At 30.1% G+C, this 23460-nt stretch overlaps 2 long non-coding RNA genes and 1 other non-coding gene across 3 annotated transcripts; 2 read left to right on the forward strand and 1 right to left on the reverse strand.

Annotated features, from left to right (window-relative positions):
* Positions 1-3034: 3034 nt before the first annotated feature.
* LOC136795244 (uncharacterized) lies at positions 3035-7927 on the reverse strand. Its single transcript, XR_010842822.1, has 3 exons — positions 7811-7927; positions 3246-3369; positions 3035-3166 (listed from the first exon to the last, which is right to left on the reverse strand). It is a non-coding gene; the product is annotated as an uncharacterized lncRNA (long non-coding RNA).
* Positions 7928-10753: 2826 nt separating this feature from the next.
* Positions 10754-14471, forward strand: LOC106690090 (uncharacterized). The gene is made up of 3 exons (XR_001344532.2): positions 10754-10886; positions 12752-12875; positions 12956-14471. It is a non-coding gene; the product is annotated as an uncharacterized lncRNA (long non-coding RNA).
* A 1253-nt stretch (positions 14472-15724) lies between these two features.
* TRNAH-GUG (transfer RNA histidin (anticodon GUG)) lies at positions 15725-15796 on the forward strand. The gene has a single exon. It is a non-coding gene; the product is annotated as a tRNA-His (tRNA).
* Positions 15797-23460: the final 7664 nt, after the last annotated feature.

The raw sequence follows: 23460 nt of genomic DNA on the forward strand, positions 1-23460 counted from the left end.
ATATTAGAGTTGCAGTGAAAAAAAGAAGAAATAGTTATAAACTATTTGTTCTTTTTTTGACCGCAACCCTGACAATCTTCTTATATTTAATGGAAATTTAACTTTCTATAAAGTAGTTTATGACACTTATCTTCGTAGGCGTGATAGTTTTTCTGAAATTCACACATGAATATAAATTTGGCAAATGAAAACCACTACTACTACAAAAATAAACGTTATAAACTACTTTATAGCTCATAACACTAGCTTTAATTATATTGAGGGCTAATAGATATCTGTACATCAAATGGTTTTTGAGATATAGATTTTTCAAAATAAATTCACTAACTACTGATCTCTCAGTACATTCCATACAAAAATTTTATGAAATGTTTCTTTTTAAAAAGCTATATTTTGAGAACTATTGAACGTAAATAACTCTATTAGGGCTTACATTTTGGCAAATTTACTCTACTTTAAATGATACTCTCTTAGATTTTCTATTGTTGTTGGTAGTTGTAAAGATATAAAGCTCTGAGTAAAAAATTAATTATTTTTCACGTTTTGAAACAGCCGCAATTTTTTATTACTCCTATCTATACTTGGCAGACTGATCAGTTTTGAGCAGTAATTATACCTAGTTTTCAATTAAGTAATCAAAATTTGGGGTGAAATAACTACCTTTTTTGTCCTCTTAGGCTCTTGTACTATAAGGTCAAGTGCAAAGTTCAGGTAGCATTTTGTTCAACTATTTCTATATTACCAGTAGTAATTACTTGGATACTTTTACATAAATTACTTGATGAAAAAAATTATTAAAATGTAAAATCAACTGAAAATATCAGAAAAATAGGCTGATGACCCACTGTTGACAACAAACATCATGACTACATTAGATTATTGAAACATCTAAATTGTGCCATTAAGAAATAAAAATTTACAGCAGAATTTGCAGGGAAAATATTTTAAGAAATTTGGGTATATACTTGCCAATAACAATATAATCAGAACAAGATAGAGAGAGAAATACAGCACTAGTGATATGGTTCTAAATTATTTTTCAAACCACTCATACCAAATTAAAATAACAGCAAAAAATTTTAATAAATAATTTAATTAAATTGAAAGATAAAAAATATCTAAAAGAAGTAAAAAATAAAATTTACACATCAGTTTTATCCAAATGGATTAATAAAAAAATGGTGTTTTACAATCATTGACTGAAATAGAATATCACTTAAAAAAGGTAAATAGAAATAGGAATACATAAAAAAGTGACAAACTAAATGGGAAAAATAAGGTTATAATAAAATTTGTTTCAAATAATTAATAATGTTAATGAACAAAATAATATTTAAAAAATGACAATAAAGTACTATAAATTTCAAAAATTAGAGAGAAATGCTTTGTTGACTGTAAGCAATGCTGCCACAAAACAGTGGGTTGCTATAACACAAAGCAAACTGATCTACCTTAAAAGACAATACAAAAGACATAATATAAACAAATTACACTGATAAATAGATTCCAAAATTAACAGTAACATTAAAAAGTTTTTATCACCATTTAATATTTTATTTTACATATAAGGTGGAATAATATAAATGAGTCATTGAAAATGAGAGTTTAATAGATGAAAAATCCATTTCACAAAAAGAAGAAAAAGTGAAAAAAGTTATCTGCATCAAATTAGAGGCACTAAATTGAAGTACAAATTAAAGGGTAAAGACTTGAACATTTTTTTTTTTTTTTATGCTTACACTATATTGAAAAAATAATACAATCTGAACAGCAGAATACATGAAAATTAAAGTTATTCAATTTAAACAACAGTTGTGTAATTTGTAAAATAGGGGTTGGTCCAGGCTGGATTAGACGAACAGAGGATACCCCCCTAGTTATATTAAAAAAACAAAGTTGAGCAATATGAGTATCACAACTTGAAATTAGAGTTAATCGCAACAATAAATTGGGCCAGTAAAAAATAAAAAATTATGATGTGTTGGTTGTTGACTATGGATAATATATTGGGATGTGGATGGTTGGGATTACCGTCAGTTGAGATCACAAAAAAATACTATATTATATATACGAATAAAATAAAATAATTATTATTAGAAGGCTGTTGATTGGATACTATTTGAGTCATTTTTGACCATATCTAGACCATCTACCTTTTATTAAAATAAGTTTTACTTATTTGTGTTCTTCACTGATAGTAATAAAGTTGAAAATAATTAAATAATAAAAATTTTGGAAGTAATACATATAACAAAAAATATTTTAAAAAATAATGATTTATTTATTTAAGTGACATATAAACAATCATGTCAGTGAAAAAGAAGCAAAAGAAGTATAAGGAAGAAAAATACGAGGCAGGATTACAAATGGTAGGATAATAAAATGGTATTCAAACTTTTCAATAAAAGAAAGTTAAAAATGCATGGTTATTTTTTAATAAACTATTGAATATGCATTATGATAAACTATATACATAAAAACAATTAGTAGAAAGTGGATGACAAGTAACAGTTTATTGTGAAAGTTCAATAATATACCATAAATAAAGAGTAGAGGTGTATATTACTTTTTAAGAAAAAACACCAGAATGATGTTTCAAATTAATTAAATAACACTGTAAAGTCTAAAGTCCTAGAGTTACAAGGAAGGATATTTATTTTAATCTTTCAGTGTTACACTATTTTTCAGAGGCTGTGATATGAGATTGGAGAGTTAGGGATACAATTGATGGTTCATAATTCAATGGTAGAAAATTGGCTTTGATAATGGGGACACTGTTGGGATGGGTTAGGATCTCACAGTTGAATAGACTGTGTAAAGGATGGGACCAAGGGTACTACCATGAGGTACATAAGCACCTATGGTGGCTTACTTTGAATAATCTGTCAGTGAGATAAAAAGGGATAATAAGAAAGTATGTAGGTGGTAGAAATTTAAGGATTTTATATATCATTACCAGACGCCAGACTCAATCAAAGGTCTGTTACATAATGAGAAAGAATTCCAAAATAAACATAAGAAAAAGTACAAAAATTTCGATAAATAATTTATTTATTCATATCATAAAAAATACATATAATTATTAACAAATTTTTAACACAATATTGAAGATTCCAGTTTTGTTGGGCGCCATTAGTGGAAGAAACAAGGAGTCATTCCTACCCTTCTGTGAGCGAAACAGCAAAAAAATAATTAGTTAGATCACAAAAGTAAATAATAATATAATGTAAAGATTCTTTTCTTACATAGTCTCTCCTGCATTGCAACAGGTGAGCTGGGCACAGCAACGCAATGCTATCGGGCAGCAATGTCCAAGGTAGCACCTCTTCATACCTATTTGTGCTAACATTATTTCAGACCTTGTAGTTCCTGCGAATAATCATGGTTTGAGATCAGTTTAATCTGAATTCATATTTAATATAAAGCTTAAACCATAAGATAATAATTTCCAATAACTTATTATTAAAATTGTTTGTAATAGTATAGTTTATAAAATTAGTCAGTCTTGCAACTGTGGCCTTGAGGCAAACTCTTAATTAGTGGCTAATGGCACACAATGTTCTATTTTAGAATCTCCTTTAATCCATTCATTTTTTTTAGCTTGCAAATTAGTTGAAAATTTATTCCATCTGACTAAGATTTACTTTCTAAAAACTTAAATAGATTCCTGAAAATTTGAGATACTTCCAAACTCATTTGCTATAGTCATTATATATCATAAAAAATATTTTTTTTTTAGGCAAAGCTATGTATTACAAAAGAGACATTAACTGTGTGTTGTAATGATTCATTAACTACAAAAATCCTTAATTCTGTTTAAAAAATATATATAAATAAACAGATAATTTTAACTATGTATGTTTTTTTTTATGAAGTTATTATCATCTGCCCATACTAATAAATCTTTTGTCATCTTCTGTATTAAAACATTTTGAAGACTATATTGGTTGGGATAGTGGCGACAGTAATTTTTAAGGGATGTCAGTCATGCCACAAGATAAAATATATCTTTATTTCAACATTTAAATATTTAAAGAAAAAATTGAGAATATTCAGTGTTATTTGGAGTAAGTAAACATATTATAGTGTATTATAGATATATAAATTTCATTATTAATAGTTTCTTATTTTATTTTTTTTATAAAATAAACAAATTTTATATTTTAGGCTTTATCTTACACAGAAATTATTAAACTTAGTTGTTTTTCTTCATTACAGAGAAATTCAACACATTGCTTTAAAAAGAAAAACTTTATTATACTTAAAAATTAATTTATACATGTAAAAAACTCAAACCAAACTGACTTAAAACCATATTCCTCACATAGTCACCAATACGTAATTTAGGACTCTACCTAATTCATCATCTATCGGGCCGACTCCATTTTTTAAAACCAAAACCAATTACTCGAGTAAGTACTTTAATTGAAATACTTCTTTAAATATAGATTTCACCATTTCACTTATGGATCTGAGCCACCAGGGCACTAAAGATCAATAATCTTCAAAGCACCGGGAAGAGATCTTGCTCCCACCGACTTGGAGAAAGTTTAAAATTTTATACCGTCCTAACCCCTCCAAGAACACACCATTCTTATATAATTTGACAGGTAATGTGTTTTAATATCTAAGGTTGAAACTTTTTGGATAATTTTTGTTATTATTAATAACACTTCTAGATTCAAACAAGATAATAACAATAAATACAAATGCTCTATTTTATTAAAAAATAAATTTTAGTTTTATATAGCATATATAAAAATGGTGTGTATTTGTCATAAACCTGAATTTGTCAGTATAACATTTAAAAATAAATTCTGTTCTTCATAATTTTTATATTTTACTATAGTTATCTTATCACAACACTATCCAACAAAAATTGTGAAGAATAGAATTTATTATTAAATGTTATACTGACAAATACAGGTTTAAATAAATTATTCAAACTCTATCCATTATAGTCTCAAAACTTTTTATTTCTCTTATACGTCCAACGTTTCGGCCAATCCGGCCATCTTCACGGACAATCTACGCAATACCACTTTGAAACCATATAATTTAACAATTCTAAACTTCATGCAGGCTATTCTGCCCAGGTCAAAAATATCAATATCTAATGAGTCAATTAGATAATAAAATAAAAGAGTTGTTAAATTATATGGTTTCAAAGTGGTATTGAGTAGATTGTCCCTGAAGATGGCGGTATAAACCGAAACGTTGGACGTATATGAGAAATAAAAAGTTTTGAGACTATAATGGATAGAGTTTGAATAATTTATTAAAAAAATTACCAGTCTCAAGAAAATATTAAGATTATAAAAACAGGTTTATTTTGGCTATCTTAAACTGAATTGGGCATAATAGTCTGAAAAGTATTATAAATAAATGTGAGGCTGTAACACTAAAATTAAGTTCTCCTTGATGAAGGCCTGGACTAGCCAAAACGTTATACATGTAATATATTTTACTAAAGGAGGTTGAGACTTTTTGTAATAATTAATAAAAATAAATAATTTTAATTTCAATTTTTTTTTTGGTTAATTATCTCAGACATTCTCATAATAATTTTTTATTATCATATATTAGAAGAGCAGCTATCAGTGTCCTGGACCATATTCACATCTTCAATTAGTATTCTCCATTTTATAGGAGGTAATTTATTTGAATATTCATCTATTATCTGTTTTTATAATAAATTCTCAACTGAATACGGCATGTTGGATGCATGTATGTGGTCTTCAATTGAGGGTGTCTCTCCTTCCATAGCAAAAGTATACATAAATAAAACATTTTCATATAAATGTCGTCCTTTAAAGTAGAAAAATAATTAAAGAGATGAATATGGTCCTGGACACCAACGGATAGGAACATTTCTTTTATATGTTAATAAAGGATTATGAAACTGAGGTAATTGAACTGAGTAATAAGTTAAAAAGTATCCTATTTAACCTAGCTCTAGAATACATTATTAAAAATGCGATGGGTATGAGAAAGTGTTTATTAGGAGGGAATCTACCAGTTATATGAAGTATGTCTTCAACGAAATGCCAGGCACACTGTCACTTTGGGTTGGCTGGTTGGATTTTAGTTGGCTGTATAATTGAAAAATAAATCATGATTAAATGAAAATAAAATTCTATTGTCTAAGTTACAGGTGGTGGCCGAAATAAAACATTTATGGTTAAAAAGGGTTAATTAATTTTGAATGACTGGGCTATGGAAAATTGTAGATATAATGAGGTGGTTCATGATGATGTGGAGGTTAACTATATTGAACTGGATGGACTTACTCCATGCTTCCTTTCTTCTCCCCACATTTCCATACCTCTCTCCCCTCTACTCCAAGGAACCACTCCAGTAAATCTACTCACTCATGGTAGATTTTACTGATGAGTGAACAAAGAAGTTTAAAAACAAAATGGTTCTCTCATAAGCCTAAGAGTAACTTCTCTTCACCACAAAGAGCACTGGAGAAGGTGAGTTTTGACTGTTGGCCACATGGGGCGCTAGTATTCCCTACATTGTAGCAGTCCCTCCAATTCACCCTGGATAACCCGAAACACCAGTGCTTGGGTATTCTGAAGATTTGGTATTATTGGGCCAGGACAAGGTATCTATAGAAATAAATACATAATTTGATAAACTCTAGTAAGGAACAACTGATAATGATACTGGTATTTGGTGGGGGAACAAGTCCAGCAAGTGGGACTAGTGGTCCTTTTTGCCAATCCCTGACGGCTACCTGAGTTGCCATGCGTACTAACCAAAGTAGGAGTGTCAAGATTAATTCTTAGGGACCGTCGAAAAATAAAAGTTTAACTAGGTGGAAATCGAACCCACAACGTTACGAACCGAGCGCACTGCGACATGCGCCCCAACCCGCATGGCCGTCAAATCCCTCTAGTAAGGAACTAAGTCTTGAAATTAATACGGATAAAACTAAATATATGGTTAGCAGTATAAATGAGAGCAATGTCGGTGATATAGATATTGGAGAAGATGCATTTGAACAGGTTGCTAGGTTTCAGTATTTAGGTTCTATGGTCCCTAGGAAGAACAAAATTGATGAGGAAATAAAAGCGTGAGTGAAGGTGGGAAATGCTTGTTATTTTTCAATTTCGAAATTGCATAGCCTGCGCATTCTGTCCAAAAACTTAAAAATTAGAATTTACAAAACTATTATCCTTACCACTGCTCTTTGTTAATGCGAAACTTGGCCTCTTACAGCGCCTTAAGATTTTTGAAAATATAGTGTTATGTAAAATATTCGGACTTAAAAAATGATAAGTTAACCGGAGAATTTAGAAGACTATACAACACTGAATTGAGGGAACTGCATCTGGTAGATATAATGCAGTTTATTTCATTGTGGCGAATAAGATGGGCGTGTAAGATTGTTGGACTTAGTAAAGAACTGATCCCTAAAATGTTAATAAACATTGAACCGATGGTTAAACGTCCGAGGGGTACACCGAAACGTAAATAGGAGGCTTGCGTTAAGACTGATTCAGTAGATTTGAGTTTTGAGGGGAGTAACTGGTGCATGTCGAGAACGTTAGGTGGTATCGGCATCGAACCTTCTGGTTTCCTAAGCCTTTATTATTTATAAGTTAAAAATATGTTGTTCAAAAATCGATTTATAGTGAATGATCTATAAAAATTAAAAATCGAATTTTGTTACAATTATAATACAATTATCTCTGTAATACTTAACAACATTTTCCTAAGAAAACTATCATCCTTGGGATTTTTTCGAATTTTATAAATTATAGATAGTTGTAGGAACAAAGTGAATGTATAAATTCATTACCATCTAAAAGAAGTGAGATCAACAATGAAGATCGGTGCTCTGGATTGGAACCAGCAGCTAACACTAAGGAAATATACAACACAAGAGCCAGTATACAAGATTTCATCTTGAACTTGGTGTGGTTTAGTGTGTTGGATTGGTATGGCGCTATATATATACCGCTCTCCCTCAAATATTCAAGCTTAACCTTTTCCTTGTGATAATGATATTAAGGATTTTTTCGATTAATTGTATTAAAATTGAATTAGATCTCAGATCAGTGTCTATTTCCACAGAAAGGAAAAAAAAAGAATTATACATTACTTTTCAAATGGTACGAGGATAAAAATAACAAATAAGGTCTCATAATAAATTCAATTTATTTAAAAACAAAATAATAACTAATTAGACATAGTGAATGAAAGATTTTCTTCCTAATTTAAGTTTTTTATATTTTATTTCATTACATCTCATAACAACGTTTCGGGGCTGTCATCTCAACATCATAACAGATGCCAACAATTTATGTACACATTGCATAGATGTAGTAAATGATGTAGTAATTTAATATTGTACAATATTATTGGTTATTGTAATCAATTGAATACATTAGTTGTTGATGTAATATAGTAAAAAAAATATATTAATAAATTAGACATGTTTTGGGGTACAGAGGTAGGGGAGATTTGATTTAGTAGTAATCTGTTATCAATGGTAAAGATAACCTGGTTCAAGATGGTATATCAGAGTTGTCATCTTCTTATTTATAATTATGTTAGAATTTTTAATTATTAATGTTTTGTTTAATGGACAACAATATGTTTGTTGTTAAAATTTAAGTCTGAGTAGGAGAACACATAATGTGATATTAACCATTCGTTGGGCGCGGTCAAGGATTTTCAAAATCGGGGGGCGGTGAGCCTGACAGGCACACGGTACATAAAAATTCCCTAAATCGCCTTATTTAATTAAACCAAAAATTACCGATCATCTTGAGGATGTAGACAATTAGGGAAAAATATGAAATAAATTTAAAACATTTCTTATTATTTTTTTAGATACAGAAACCAAAAAAGTCAAAATGCGGAATTCCCATATCATGGTTCTGAATATAAATCAAAATAGGACCTTTTATCCTCGAAACGAAATTCAAAAAGGGGTCAGACATGAAGTTAAAATGTGTTAGGACAGAAATAAGTCGAAGTCTTCGTCCATCAAAGCCGATGAAGGATCACAAGAACAGGCTGAAAAGAATGTTGCATAGAGTGGTTACGCATGAGGGGTAAATTCCTTGGTTGCATTTCACACAGGAGTAGTTCGTGAGCCGAAGTATTCCTGTTTCCACCATGCGATCACAACATCTGGACCGCTTTTGGAGGTGGGGAGGGGTTGATTTTTTACGATCATTAGCCGGGAGGGATCTTGAGACGAATTTCAGCTGGCTTCATCGCTAAAGTTGTCCGATACACAGTTCATGTGACATTTCTTTGGGGAAAACACTTCTTGGAATTCATTCCAATTGATTCCCGAGGTGAATAACCAAGGAATTGATCCCTCCCAAGTTCAACATAGTATATAAAACAGTCATTGGCGATCGATGTGTTTTTCGCTGCTCGTTGTATATGGCGCACACTTGATTAGCAGTGTCACCTGAGCATAATAATACGTTATGACCTCAGGTTTTTTTTTTTCCTAGTGGTTAATTGGCTTTGGTTCCGAACACAGAAGAAACCAGATGTACACAATTATTCTTGCATGTGACGTAAGTTGCCAACACTTTATTGTCGTTGAAACCAAAAAGGCCGGAATATTGTGGTCTTCCTATAGAATATCCCTATCAAACAAATACTGAAATAACGATTGAAAAATTTTTAAAAATCTGGGAAAGAGGGGCGATGAACCTGAACGACACACTTGAAAGGCTCGGCGAGCCTGACAGGCACATCATGCCCATTCATAAACGGTAATGGTACCTGTCGAACATGACTCTGACACAAGTATCGAAGAAGAGTGAAGTGCTGGAATTTACTAAAGTGAAAAAAATTGATCTTAGGTTTGTCATGTAATCGGGCGCGGTGAGCCTGTCAGATCAAAACCACCTCACAAAGTTAGGAAACTACTGGGAGGTAGGGGTCACACTCGGCGCCTTTTTGGAAGAGACAGCAAAAAACTGAATCCTGTGCGTGTCAGATCAGCCGCGCCCGATGCAGGGTTAAAAGATATATTTAATGAAGTAATTGTAAAAAGGAGTACTTTTCACTCATTATATCAATGAAACTCAACCGGTAGAACATAACACTTTAAGTTGACAATAACCAATAAATAAAATGATATACATAATGATTTGAAAATAACTAAGATTATAGATATACATATAGTGTTGAAAATCATGAATAGTTTATGTATTATAAGAAGATAATGGCTATATGAGAAGGGTAATATTAAAATTATAATAATAATAATTATAATAAAATAATAATAATCTATTGGAAGAAGATAGTTGACCGTATGAAGTAGATTAAAGGAAGATAGTCCGGGTGGCGGTCAATAAAGAAATCAAAATATTAAAATAAAACTAGTATTTCTCAGTTGGTAGCAGAAGTTCATTTAACAACCCTGACGAAGCCTTGCAAACATTCAGAATATTGCATATAATAACAATATTGCAAAAACCACAAGCTCACGTCACGATATTTTCCTTGCCTTACATTCCTCACGGCTCTGTCCTAAGCTTCATAAATCCCAAAAAATTGTTAATAAAAGTATTTGAATAGTTATCTATAATCTTTCTTCCTCCACACGGAAGTTGGCACTGATCCAAACTCAATACAATTAATCAAAACAAAGCCGTATTATTCTTATCACCAGGAAAAGGTAACAGAGAGGTCAAGTCTTAGGTATGTGTGTCGTGTCAGCCAACTAGATAAGACATATTGAAACAAGAAAAACACATATATAGTACAACTATATACTGATCTGACACTCTTTAACATGATTTCCTGGATACTAGCACATATATTGTGTATCTTGGTGAGGATGGCTGTTGGGTCAGATCCAGAATCCCAATCTTCATCGCTGGTCTGGTATCTCTTAAATGGTATTAAATTTGTTTATTTAGGTTATTTTTAGCAAACATATTTCTATAGATCCTAAAGATCCCTCTAGACATTTGCCAAATTCGTGCAAATGGGTTATTTGAAATGGTTGGTATAGTTGGCCTGAATTTGCGGTTAACTAGTCGGGTGATTTTGGCCATCAATCAAAGTTCGCTTGTACAGCATCCACAGGTTTGTTTTTAATTTGTATTGTTTTAAAACTACCAACTGATGAATATTTTTTTCGGCCAAGACTCCCATTGAAGTCCTATACTGCCTAACCATGGTTGGGGGTCAATGTTCTTCATTTTGTGGGACCGCCACTCAATGAAAAAAGTCAACATCCCAGGCCGGATTCGAACCGGCACCGCCAATAGACATCAAATTGGTAAGACTGTGTCTTAACCACTGAGCTATGGGCGGCCCCTGATGAATATTTGTGCCCACCTGGTTTTAAGCAATTAAAAAATTTCCTCAACATATTTCAGAAGGAAAATTTTTTTTATTTAGAATTTATATTTAGAATCAATTGAAATTGCAGCTGATGTTCATGATCATGAAGTAGTAAAAGATATTGAAAGAGGTGAACTTACTCCCATGATTCCTTCCCAGCCCCCTGCTCTATTGTCCGGGAGAAACTTCCTAAATGTTCTACTCACTATGATTTTCATTGAAGAACAGAAGAAAAGATTTATCTAGAAGGAATAATGGCTCACTCGTGCTATAAGCCTCTTCTCGTTTTCTTTATGCCACTGCTAGCTAGAGTCTTTTTTTTACTATATTGGCCACATGGGGCGCTAGTGACACTTAGGTTACGTCATATGCTTGAATTGCAAGGAGCCATCATAAGTTCATAATTTCGGTTTAAACGCAACAAATGAATTTATATTAATAATAAATGTTTTAAACTAGATTTAGTGAATGACACAATTCTTCCTTATTAAAATACAATAATTTATTTCATATCATCAGCAACGTTTCGGGAGATTTCCCCCATCTTCAGGCTGTTGTTACATAATCATGCTGCAGCACAAATCGTAGATTTTGCAAGAATTTTATATTAATATTATTCATATGGTCTTCATTCATAACCATATTGTTATATTCTAAACCTAATGATATTTTTACTGGAAGAGTCTTATGGAATTAAACTGAATTTAGTGAATGACACAATTCTTCCTTATTAAGTTTAGAATATAACAATATGGTTATGAATGAAGAGCATATGAATAATATTAATATAAAATTATTGCAAAATCTACGATTTGTGCTGCAGCATGACTATGTAACAACAGCCTGAAGATAGGGGAAATCTCCCGAAACGTTGCTGATGATATGAAATAAATTATTGTATTTTAATAAAGAAGAATTGTGTCATTCACTTAATCCAGTTTAATTCCATAAGACTCTTCCAGTAAAAATATCATTAAGTTTAGAATAAATGTTTTGAAATATGAAGAAGATGGTTATAGTTGCGGTCAAAATCGAACAATATAGTTTTCAACTATTTATTGTCCGAACGTTTCGCCCCACTTTGTAGGGTTTCAACAGGGCTGTTCAAGACGACAATAACAGACATTGACAATAACTCGGAAGCGTGCAGCTATATTTATTGTCAATGTCTGTATGCATTTATTGTCAATGTTTGTTTAACCTATCGTCTGAACAGCCCTGATGAAACCCTACAAAGTTAGGCGAAACGTCGGACAATAAATAGTTGAAAACTTTTGACCGCAACCCTGACCATCTTCTTCATATTTTAAATTATACGGTTAACTATTTATATATAAATAAATATTTTATTTTTTAAATTTTATATCACATTCGAATCCTGATAATATTGATTTCAAACTATGCTAACCTGCAGGAACTACTAGGTCAGTAATTGTGAAAGCACCTTTCGGACTGAAGAGGTGCTACCTTGAACATTGCTGCCCGATGGAACTGCGGTGCTGTGCGCAGCTCACCTGTTGCAATGCGCAAGGGACCATGTAATAAAAGAAACATTCAAATATATCAATATTTATTTTTGTTATCAAATTAAATACACATTTTTCTGCTTCCTTTACAGAATGGTAGGAATGACGCCTTGTGTTTAATTGATTGAACGCAAGAGAAGCGGAATCTTCAGTATTAAGTTATACTCCAAGAGGCCAAGAGAAGAAATAAGACAGTTATCTCACTCCAATTTTTGATTACTTTAATGAAAAATATTTATAATTAATAGTCAAAATTGATGAATCTACCAAGTATAGGTAGGGGGAATAAAAAATGGCGGGTTTTTCAAAGCGATAAAAAAAAAACTAATTTTTCATTAGGAGCTCTATATCTCAAAAAGTAGGAACAACACAAGAAAACCTAAGAGAACGTCATTTAAAGAATAGCTAATTTGCTATAAAATTAGCCCTAATAGAGTTATTTACGTAAACTAGTTTTCGAGATATAGCTTTTTAAGAAGCAACATTTCATAAAAATGTTGGATGATATGGATGAATAAAAATATGGGATGTACTGAAAGCTAGTAATCTTTTGAATCTAGTGATCTAGTGAGTTAATTTTGAAAAATCTATATCTCAAAAACCATTTGACGTACAGATGTCGTTTAGAACTCAAATTAAAGCTAGTTTAATGGGATATAAAGTATTTTATGATGTCTATCTTCGTAGGAGTAATAGTTTACATGAAATTTGCTAAAATAAATTGATTTATAGTTGTACGGACAAATTTTCATTTACCAAATTTATATTCAAAGGTGTCATAAACTACTTTATAGTAAGTTAAATTTCATTTATATTGAAAGTTGGCAGACATATGTGCGTCGTATGCAGAAATATGTTTTTCAAAAATCAAACATTTTATACGAACAAATAGAAATTAATATTTTGTGGGTTTATTTTGTCAAATATGATAAAAAGTACTACTCCTACAAAGAAAAATATTTTGTAGTAAATCTAACTAGCTTTAATTTGAGCGCTGGCAAACATCTGTACGTCAAGTGGTTTCTGAAATGTAGTTATAAATCAAACTTATTGTCCGAACAACTATAAACCAATTTATTTTAGCAAATATCATGAAAACTACTATTCCTACGGATATAAAGGTCAGAAACTTATTTATAGTCCATTATACTAGATTTAATTTAAGTGCTAATATACATCTGTACGTCTTATAGTTCCTGAGATATAGATTTCTCAAAATAAGTTAGCTAACTACAAACCTTTCAGAAGATTTTTAAGAAATTTTGCTTTTTAAAAAGCTATATCTCGAGAACTATAGGACGCAAATAGCTCTTTTAGGACTAATATTTTAGCAAATTTACTCTTCTTTAAATAATGTTCTCTTAAATTTTCTAATGTTATTGGTAGTTTTGAAGATATAGAGGCTCCGAATGAAAAATTAATGTTTTTTTAAGGTTTTGAAACAGCCCCCATTTTTTATTCCCCCTACTCATCAATTTTGACTAGTAATTATACATAGTTTTCATTAGGGTAATCCAAAAATTGGGGTGAGATAACTGCCTTTTTTTCTTCTCGGCTCTTGTACTATTATAAATATGCCAATAGTTGTACATATAAATAAATTATTAACTTAAACTTCTTAAATTTATTCTTACCATTTATTTCCCTCCAAGTATAAACTTTAAATTTAGTAATTTTTGCAACTCAAAATACACAAATTTTATATATATGCATTTTTTTCCTACTTTGTAATAAGCGATAAGAAGTGTATATTTTAAATAATTTGTACATATACCATGCAAGAAGTATATTATATTTATATATGGTATAAATGGTTTGTTATATGGTAGTGAATTTGTTGTGGACAATCTTATATAAGAAGAATTAAATATTAATGATTTAAAATTTTAAAAAATAGGCTTTTAACTTATAATAATGGAAATGACCTGGGCAGAATAGCCTGCAAAAGTAACTTTAAATTAATGTGAGAAAAACATTATAATTGAAGATGTCCGTGAGGATGGCTTAAATGGCCGAAACTTTGGACTGGTGAAAAATAAAAAGTGTTGAGACAAAAAAGGAAACAAATTTTTGATTTATTTAATAAAGAAATTGTTTTCGTTAGTATATGAATATATACCTATAGACATTATTTATTAAATAAAACTTTAAATGAATGATTAGTGTTACAGCGGATAGGGGAAAATAAAATAAACGAACAGCCGAATTTTTTTATTGTTCTATTTTAAAAATGTGAACATAAAGGAAAAATATATATACATATAAAAAAAATAACAAAGCAAACTTAAAACTATTATAAGAATTAAATGAATGTTCAACAAAAGCGAAAAAAAATTTTTTTAGTTCATCGTGGGTGATTGATGGAGCCCCGGCTGCAGTTGTTGTCCAAGTGAAAGTAGATTTTGAAAAGAGGTACGTCTGTCCGCCTTGTCCTCTTGGAGGATGAACCGACGTGTTCCGTCCACCGTGAAGAAAATTACTAAGCTGGCGAAGATGACCGAATGCTGGCTACTAAGACTAAGTAGATTGAAGAAGCATAACAGCCGATGTGTCTGCACACAAAAAGAGTATCCTTTATTTTGTGCAGCATAAATAACAAAAGAAAAGCAAAGATAACATCAACTTTTAACACAATAAAAACATATGTTACACAATCGATCTTTCACTTTAAAACGATGTGTTGGCAGCAAAAATTAGGAATGTAAATTAATTTGAGAGAAAGTTTTCTCTGTTATAAAAACAGAAAAAAACCGAACTAGTTCCTTGCTGGCGACCTCTCGCTTCTGTGACAGATCTGGTTGCCCCACTTCCTTCACGCCTCCACTTCTTATAGCTACCAAATTCCTTCAACTTCTTGGTCAGCCGTGATCGTCTAGTGGTTAGGACCCTGCGTTGTGGCCGCAGTAACCCAGGTTCGAATCCTGGTCACGGCAGAAAATTTTGTTATTTAAAAAAAATATGCAATTTTTTAAAATAAATTTTAATATTACCATGATAAATATTAATTTTAATAATTAAAGTTTAAATGTTACTAAATATCAAAAAATATTATTGTTTTCCTTTTTGTTTAATATTTTTATAAATTTATGCTGCATTAATTACATGTTATCCCAAAATACGATGTTGATTCTCAAAATGTTTAAAATATTAAATATTTAAAATTTAAATTCAAATTCTAAATCTACTTTTAGAGTATCTAATTCCTCTCGAATCCAATCCTTACAGTCCAAAATCCTTCGTAAAATCCTTAAGTCTCCTTACTTTGTCACAAATCAAATCATCCATCAGGACCTCAATGTTCCCTATGTTGCCAATTTGGCCAGAACCAGATACCAATCCTTCCATAATAAACTTCCCCACCACCCAAACCAACTCGTTTCTAACCTGGCTTCTCTTTCACTACCTAATAATCCTCCTAGGCGTATGAAAAGAAGATGGCTTCGAGTTCTATCAATGGATAGATTCTCCATATGTTTTTATCATGTCATAATATCACTAGCAGCAAATTTACTTGATGTGTATATATGTATACAATTGTAAATATCAATAAATAAATTATTAAAAAAAAACAAACTTTTAGAGTCATCTTCTCTCAGTACGATTTATTTCTTTAATTTAATATTAAGTTTACGTTGTTGATAAACTCTCTCAATACTAGCAATCTTAAAGGTTTAGAAAATGCCAACTTTTGTTACTTAAACATTTTAATGTACCATTTAAAAATTAAAAGGGAATTGTAATTAATCTCACCATTGAAGTTTATAATATGTGAAAAATTAAGAAAATGTATACTGGTTTCACCAATGTTATATGTTGGTTTAGTTTAATTATATTCTTGAGGAATTTTTTCTGGACGAACCGCCTCCAAGCTTCAAAAACTAGTCGTATGCAATAAAATATCAGTTATATACTATTATTTCCAACATCGTAATAAAAATACCAATTTTATTTTATTATTTTAAGTATCATAATAAAATACTAATTCCATATTGCTATTTTATGCATTCTTCACGACCAAAATAAAGCTAGGAAAGGCTAAATATTACTACGAATGACCCAAAGGATGCAAATAACAATTTTGTGAAGAATAGTGTAATTTCTTCATACATTTGTCTAAATTTACACTTCATATTAAAAAACTGTTTAGTTATAAAATATGAATTTATTTATTCACTATTTTACAATTTACTAAACCCAAAAACACAAATTTAGTTCATGTATAGGATATTACAAAAATATCTTATTTATAAAATTGTCACTATTTAATCCATTCATATATAATTTTTTTTGTTTTAAATTACATCTTTTTTTGTAATTGAATAGGCTATAGTATATATGTGTAATATAAATTCGTTCATTAAATAAATCAAAACTTGTATCCTTTTTTGTCTCAACACTTTTTATTTTTCACCAGTCCAACGTTTCGGCCATTTTAGCCATCCTCAACGACATCTTCAATTATAATTTCTTCCTCACATTAAATTTAGAGTTACTTTTGCAGGCTATTCTGCCCAGGTATTCATTAATTATAAGTTAAAAGCCTATTTTTAAAAATTTAAAATCATAAATATTTAATTCTTTTTATTTAAAATTATCCACACAAATTCACTACCAAATAACAAACCATTTATTAATCAATATTATTAATTAAAAGAGGACGGCTAAAACGGCCGAAATGTTGGACTGGTAAAAAAATAAAGTGTTGAGACAAAAAAGGATACAAGTTTTGATTTATTTAATAAATAATTACCTTGTCTCAAGAAATTGAAATAATATAATTAAACTAAATTCGTTCTTAAATACGTATTTTTTAGTGTTGACAAATACAGTTCCTTCCTTGAAGAAAAGTTCTTAATCACGTGGATCACTTTTTTGTTTCTAAATATTAATAAAAACAGAAATTAATGCTTGGATCAAAAAGGTTTAATTTTAATATTTACATTATCCTTATGTTCTTAGAATATGAAATCAAGGAAAACAAAGTATTTTGTTTTATTGGATTCCGGTATTAAAAAGTGAATTCCATTTGTGAGATCATCTTCAAATATTTTCATTTTTTACAATGATAGTATTTCCTCTTTAATTTTTTTTTTATAAACTTTTTTTTTTAATATTTATTTATTGCTATTTACAACTGTACATTATAATACATTTAGTAAATCTGATCTAAGTTAAAGAGTGTTAAGGTAAGAGTGTTGTTAAAGTTAAGGAGTGTTACAGGCGTGTAGAGAAACTACCCATTGGTAGCACTCTAATGACATTTTATATTAGCTGGTCTTGTGGGCATCTTCTTTTCAGGCGCCTCGGAGCATTGTCAGAAATGGAAGAGGATGCAAGATTAGAAACTAGGGGGTTTGAGTGGTTAGAGAGTTTATAATGGAAGGAGTGATATCTGGTTCGGGCTTGATCGGTTACATAGGGAACTTTATAAAATTAAACACAAGACGTTTAGGATTTGGGGACATGCATGAGATAGGAGACTGATAGACGGGTTTCACGTGGAGTTGAGCTGAGTTTCAGATCAAATTCCCATTCATAAACATATTAGGCTTAGTTACCGATATTCTGTGATGAGGAGGATAGAATCTACGCATAAATATCTTATCCAAAGCCGAAAATTTCATGTTAAATTATACGTAACTTCAAAACGTTTGGATGAATAATAAGATGGAAGAATTACATGAGTTGTGTTTTTTTGTAAATTTATATTTATTTATTTTTTTGGTAATTTTACTACTCAAATAATAAAAATTTGGGATTTGCCTTCTGCAAAGAATACGTGGTACTTCCAAATTTAGGTTCCATTGTAGTGTTTTGAATTTTAAAGTAGAAGATGTAGATTATATTAGCTTATAGTATAAGAGCCTGGAAGAAAAAAAGACAGTTATCACACCCCAAATTTTGTATACTTCAATAAAAACTATGTATAATTACTAGTCAAAATTGATGAGTCTGTCAAGTATAGGTAGGGGGATTAAAAAATGGCGGCTGTTTCAAAACCTTAAAAAAACATTGATTTTTGATTCGGAGCTCTATATCTCAAAAACTACCAAACAATAATAAATCTACGAGAACTTTATTTAAAGACGTGTAAATTTGCTGAAATATTAGCCCTAAAAGAGCTATAGCTTTATAAAAATCAAAATTTCTTAAAAATCTACTGAAATATTAGTAGTTACTAAATTTATTTTGAGAACTCTCTATTTCAGGAACTATGTTACGTACTGATGTCTATTGGCACTTAAATTAAAGCTAGTTTAATGGACTATAAAGAAGTTTATGACCTTGACCTTCGTAGGAATAGTAGTTTTCATGATATTTGCTAAAGTAAATTGATTTATAGTTGTTCAGACAATTACCTTGATTTATGAAAAACTTTATTTCAGAAACCATTGGACGTACTGATATCTGTCAGCGCTCAATTTAAAGCTAGTTAAATTGACTACAAAATACTTAATAATGTTTATCTTTGAATGAGTAGTAGTTTTTATGATATTTGACAAAATAAACTCACAAAATGTTAATTTCTAATCTGGATTATCTCTCTAGGAAGTCTGGTGAGTCAATTCTTTTAAAATTTTTTGAGGTTAATCACTTTCATCATTTGAAATAAATTATTATTTATTTATTCATGACAATTGTACAACGTTTCGGGACCACTGTCCTTTCTAGTTGCTGGTATAAAATGTTGGATTTTTGAAAACATATATCTCTAGATCCATAAGACGAACATAGGTCTGCCAACACTCAAAATAAAGGAAATTTAACTTACTATAATGTAGTTTATGACAATTATCTTCGTAGGGGTAGTAGTTTTTATGATATTCACATATGGATATAAATTTGGCAAATGAAAATTTGTCCAAACAACTGTAAATGCATTTATTGTAGTAAATTTCATGTAAGCTACTTTTACTTCTACGAAGAACATCATAAAATACTTTATAGCTCATTAAACTAGCTTTAATTTGAGTGCTAATAGACATCTGTACGTCATCAATTGTCATCAATTGTTTTTTTTAGATATAAATTTTTCGATTTTAATTCATTAACTGCTGATCTTTTGGTACGTCCCATACAACATTTTTATGAAATATTACTTTTTAAAAAGCTATATTTCGAAAACTATTTAACGTAAATAACTCAATCAAGGCTCATAGTTTAGCAAATTTACTCTTCTTTAAATGACGTTCTCTTGGGATTTCTTGTCTTGTTTCTACTTTTTAAGATATAGAGCTCCGAATGAAAAATTAGTTTTTTTTATCGCTTTGAAACAGCCGCCATTTTTTATTCCCCCTACCTATACTTGGCAGACTTATCAATTTTGACTATTTATTATACATAGTTTTCACTAAAGTAATCAAAAATTGGGGTGAGATAACTGCCTTTTTTCCCCTCTTGGGCTCTTGTACTATTCGCATAATATCAGGGTGGCTTTGATTTTGTCCATAATAGACAAAGTACATTATTTCGTCCTTCCCAGGCAGAATCATTAATTATTATTATTTATTAGAAGAAAATAAACCTGAGTATTATCATTTCAATTAGGTTTTTCCTTCTGTTATTTTCATATGTTTGCTATAATTTGGAATGATATATTTGGTTTCTAACTCTGCACTGGATTATCAATAAACATATTTTTTTAACCGTAATTTTTATAATGACGATCACCCTATTTATATTTTGACCACATTTTTTCCCGCTAATTTATATTTATTGATTTTATCCGGTACATATAAAATAGTCCATTTTGTCCTTAGTGGAAAAAATCAAATCTACCCTAGTTTATGAACATATTGCGACAGTTTAGATTACGTTCCAGGTTCTCATAAGTAAGTGTGTACAATTTATATTCAATTGCTTTTTCACATTTCTATGACAGCATTTTACTAAAATTAAGTTTATGATAATTTAATATCCAACTTTTTGGAAAAATAACTTTATCCCAGTTTTGATAAAGTATTTAAAGTTAACCGTAAACTTGGACTTAGATTAACACAAAGGGACAAGAACGAAAGAAAGACGAATTATTAAGGTTAAATAGCATCCCTAAATAAATTAGTTCAAAGGGAGAAAACTTGCGAATATTTTGAAATTGAAATTTAGTCTTAATAAACATGTCCTTAAAAGGAACGAATTACTTTATAAAACTTTTCCTTTTAAGTTTGTTTTAGTATTTATATTTTTAAACTTACTTACAAATATGAGGATATTTATGAGATTATACATTTCATAAGCTAGGAAGCAAATACTAACATACTTAATGTATAAAAAAAAATTAAAATTATGATAAAGAATAAATCTAGAAGGGTGAGTTTGAGAAGTTATTTTCCGCAATCATAATATGAAATATATTGGAAGAATGCTAGAAATGTCACTGGAATCTGTACCGATTGCAATACACATACCATTGTCTTGTATTTGCCACATTTTATGTTAATACAGATTCATTTATAGCATGTTACATTATATTGGCTTCAAAGGTTGCGGAAACTGTAACGATTAATATGTTTTTAGTTAAAAAACTTGTGGCCTATAGTTCGAACAATTATGAGGTTATAAGTAAGAATATATAGGTCTTTGGGGAAAAATTTTATTTTGCACGAAGACATAGTATGATTTTTTTTTAATTGAAAGTTCTTTACAAACGTTCTATAGCTCAAGAAAAAAAAAACTATACGAGAGTAAATTGGTTTCGTGAAGGGAGAAGAGATGAAACGGAAGTGAAGAGGGGGTAGGAGGGAGCGCTGGTAAATTTTGGCAGGATAAGGTTTAAAAAAATAAATAAAAATGTATTTATCAGTACCAACGTTTAAATATTAAAATACGTACGTAAATCTTGTTAGTAAATATAAATTGGCCTTTTGTAGCTCAGGGAGTTGAGTGCCACACGACTGCAATGGCGCCTGGGACGATCGACCTCTTCTATTTCTATGGTGGTCCCACGAAATGAAAATTTTAGCCCCTCCCCAAGGTTAGAATAGGTCGGATACCTCTAGATAACACCCTGGGTGAGTCTGAAATGTGTAATAAAATAAAAAAAACATGAATATTTTATTCTATTATATTTCTGCAGAAAAAAAAAGAAAAACTTTAAACTGCCGTTTCCAAAGTCAGCGCCGTGACTCCTTGCTGTTACGTTATACCTAAGCTCAAATAAAACACATTGATAAAAATAATAATAATTCAAAAAAATTTTATTGGAATTTTACTAAATTAATTTAAACTTTCAAAAATGTTTTTAATTTTTGAATGTCCATTATGTACAATAATAATAATAATTACCATTAAAGAATTTAATAATAAAACCAAAAAATAATAATTAATTAATAATAACTTCCCTTTTGGGTGATAAATAAACCTTCCATTCATGCAGTTTTTTTTATAAATAAATTACAAATAAGATGACACTTAACTTTAAAGCCATTAATTTTAAAAAAAAAATTTTAATTGTTATTTAATCTGATATAAATTTTGTAGAAAGATGAGGTTCGGAACACCGAAGAAACATCTTTTAATTTTTATTTTGGAATGTCCATACTAAGCAATAATAATAATAATTATCATTAAAGGATGTATTAAAAAAAATTAATTAATAATAACTTCCGTTTCGGGTGATAAATAAACCTTCCATTTAGCAGTTTTTTTTTTATAAATACATTACAAATAAGATGACTTAACTCTAAAGATATTAATTAAAAAAAAAAAAAAAGTTGTTATTTAATGTGTTATAATTTTTAGAAAGATAGTCCGGGTGGTGGTCAATAAAGGTATCAGAATAGTAGAAGAAAACTATTTATTTCTAACCAACGTTTCGCCCCACTTTGCAGGACTTCCTCAGGGCTATCAGATTGAAACAAAGATGACAACTCTACTGGAGTACTGTTATTGTTCGTTTGTTAACAATAAATAGTTTCTGTTATTATTTTTATACCTTTATTCGCCCCCACTATAACTATCTTCCTATAATCTACTTCATACCGTCGACTATCTTCATCTAATAATATAATTTTCATTCCAAATTTTGCAAGATGGTGGTGGTTTCTGGCATAGAATGTGGTAGCAAATTTAGTGTGTTTCTTAGGATGTCGAAACGTACTCAATTACCAAGTTTCATTTTCCCCGCACATTTTCCCTCCCTACCTCATTTGGGCTCGGCGGCCTGGACTCCTACCCACGGTCTTATATATTTGGCTCAGTGCTTATTAACTTTTTTGAGAATCGTTCCTTTCTAGCCCTACAGCTTTACAAGCCCATCTTATTTACCGAAATCTATCTCCTTAATTAATCAGAGTGGTTTATTTTAGTTATTCGGAATTGAGCAAAAAATAAATACAACTACAATTACTTTAATTTTGAATTTCAGAAATACAATTACAAGCTCAACCAAAGTAGTTGCAATTAGCGATTGCATTATTATGTAATTGTGCTTATTTTTCAAGAATTTTAGCGAATTCCAAATTGTAATTACAAATGCGTAACAACAAAATAAAAAAAAAAGAAAATTGAGTTTTGCAATGAAACCAGATCCTTCTTTATTTCCATCTTTTAGTGTGTTGTGGTGGCAAGATTAACGTCTTCAGCGGCAATAGTTGAC

The sequence above is a fragment of the Halyomorpha halys genome, unplaced genomic scaffold, assembly GCF_000696795.3.
Source record: "Halyomorpha halys isolate HHAL.00 unplaced genomic scaffold, Hhal_1.1 Scaffold1574.1, whole genome shotgun sequence".
Lineage (NCBI taxonomy): Eukaryota > Metazoa > Arthropoda > Insecta > Hemiptera > Pentatomidae > Halyomorpha > Halyomorpha halys.